We start from the raw sequence: 2998 nt of genomic DNA on the forward strand, positions 1-2998 counted from the left end.
CTGTATGCTTGGAAATTTGATAATCTAGACAATATGAACCAATTGCTTGAAAGACACAATCTACCAAAACTCATACAAGAAGAAATAGACAATCTGAACAAGCCTCTATCTATTAAAGGAATTGTCAATAATTATTAACTCTTCGACATAGAAAGCACCAGGCACAGGTGAAGTCATTGGTGAATTCTGCCAAACATCTAAGGAAAAAACCAGACCATTTCTCTACACTCTCCTTCAGAAGATAGAAATAGAGGAATTACCTTCAAATCCATTCTATGCATTATTCTCATACAAAAACCTGGAAAAAAATATGAGAAAACTACAGACCAATATCTCTTGTGAACATAGATTCAAAAATCCTCACCTAAGTTTTAGCAAATCAATTCCAACAATGTATAAGAAATTATACACCACGACCAGGTGGGAATTATCTCAGATGTAAGGCTGTTTCAAATTTTGAAATCAATTAGACTTGACCCTTGAACAAGAATTTGAAATGTGTGGATCCACTTATATAAATTTTCTTAAACTACAAATATAAACCACAAATTTTCTTCTTCCTCTGACTCCCCTCAGAGAGTAAGATCAACAATGAGGAATACCTCATTGTTCTCAGGCTACTCCATGTGAAGACAACAAGAATGAAAGCCTTTGTGATGATCCACTACCATTTAATGAATAGTAAATATATTTTATCTTCCTTACAGTTTCCTTAATAACATTTTCTTTTATCTAGCTTACTTTATTGTAAAAAAAAATTGTATATAATAGGTATGACATCCAAAATATACATTAAACAACTGTTTATGTTATTGGCAAGGCCTCCAGTCAATAGTCTGCTATTAGTAAAGATTTTGGAGCGTCACACTTGACTTTTTGACTGTGCAAGGTATTGGTGCTCCTGTTTTCCACATTGTTCAAGGGTCAACTGTCTCATCATTATGCTGAAGAAAATAAAATACATGTTCATATCAATAAATGCAGAAAAAGCATTTGATGCAATCCAACATCTGCTTATGATAAAATTTTCAGTAACTGTTAACAGGAATAGAAGGGAACTTCCTCAACTTGATAAAGTATAGCCACAAAACACCTAGAACTAACTGCTTCCTTAATGGAGACTAACTTTCTCACTAAGATCAGGCAAAATGCAAGATGGCATCTCTCACCACTGCTTTCAACACTGTACTGGAAGTCCTAGTTAATATAATAACATAAGGAAATGAAATAAAAAGTATACCTATTGTGAAGGAAGAAATAAAAAGTGTCTTTGTTTGTAGATGATATGGTTGACTGTGTGTATGAAATCCAAAAGAATCAACAAAAAAATGTGTTACTTATAAGAGAATATAGCAAGGTTGCAGGATACAAAGCTAATATACAAATGTCAATTGCTTTCCTATATACCAGCAATGAACAAGTGGAATTTTAAATTAAAATTTCAATACCATTTGTATTAGCACTCCAAAAAATAAAATAATTAGGTATAAGTCAAACAAAATATGCACATGATCCATATGAACAAAACCACAGAACTCTGGTGAAATAAATTAAAGAATAACTAGATAAATGAAGAAATATCCCATGTCCACTGATAGGAAGATTCAATAATATCAAGATGTCAGTTATTTCCAGCTTCATCTATTGTTTCAGGAGAATCTCAGTTTTAATCCCAGAAAGTTACTTTTTGGATATCAATAAAATGATTCTAAACTATATGTAGAGACAAATGACTCAGAAAAGCCAATACAATCTGAAGAAAAAGATCAAAGTTGAAGTATTGACACTACTTGACAACAAAACTTTGTATATAGTAATTAAGACATTGTGGTATTGGTAAATAAAAGACATATATGTCAATGAATCAGAAGAGAGAGCCTGGAAATAGACCCACATAAATGTGGCTGACTGAATTGTGACAAGGGAGCAAAGACAATACAATGAATAAAAGATAATCCTTTTAGCAAATTGTGCTGGAAGAAGTGGACATCTGCATGCAAAAAAAAGATAAATAAATATAAACACAGTTGTTATAACCTTCCCAAAAATTAATTCGAAATGGATCATAGACCAAATTATAAAATGTGAACTATAAAGCTCCTAGAAGATAACATAGGAGAAAATCTATATGACCTTGGGTTTGACAATGGCTTTTTAGCTACAATACCAAAAGCACAATCCATTAAATAAATAATTGATAAGCTAGTATTCATTAAAACTAAATTTTCTGCTCCACAAAAGACAATGTCAAGAGAATCAAAAGACAAGCCATAGGTCAAGATAAAATATTTGCAGAAGACATTTAATGAAGGATTATAATTCAAAATATACAAATAACTCTTACAGTTCAACAAGAAGAAAACTAAAAACTAAGTTAAGTAGTGAGTCAAAGACCTTTACAGATAATTAACAAATAAGATACAAGGATATGGAGGAATAAGAACTTTCATTCATTGCTGGCAGCAATGCAAAATGGTTCATTCACCTTGTAAGACAGTTAGTGGTTCTTTACATAATTAAACATATTCTTACTATACAGTGTAGCAACCACACTCCTTGGTGTGTACCCAAAGAGGTTGAAAACTTATGTCCACATGAAAACCTGTACATGGATGTTTATAGATGCTTTATTTAGAATTGCCAAAACTTGGATGGCTTTCTTGCGTAGGCGAATGGATAAATAAAATGTAGTACATCCAAACAATGGAATATTATTCAGTACTAAAAAGAAATTATATATAGAGCTATTGAAAGACATGGAGGAATTTAAATTTAAGCTACCAAGTGAAATAAGCCAATGAGAAAAGCCTACATTATGATTCTAATATGTGACATTCTGGAAAAGGCAAAACTCTGAAAACATTGAAAAAGATGAGTGGTTGCCAGGGGTTAAGGAAGAGAGAAGGATGAATAGATAGAGCACAACAGATTTTTAGGGGCAGTAAAACTCCGCTGATGATGGTATAATGGTGGATACATGTCATTATATATGTTTTTT

This window comes from Mandrillus leucophaeus, unplaced genomic scaffold (assembly GCF_000951045.1).
Source record: "Mandrillus leucophaeus isolate KB7577 unplaced genomic scaffold, Mleu.le_1.0 Scaffold2263, whole genome shotgun sequence".
NCBI lineage: Eukaryota > Metazoa > Chordata > Mammalia > Primates > Cercopithecidae > Mandrillus > Mandrillus leucophaeus.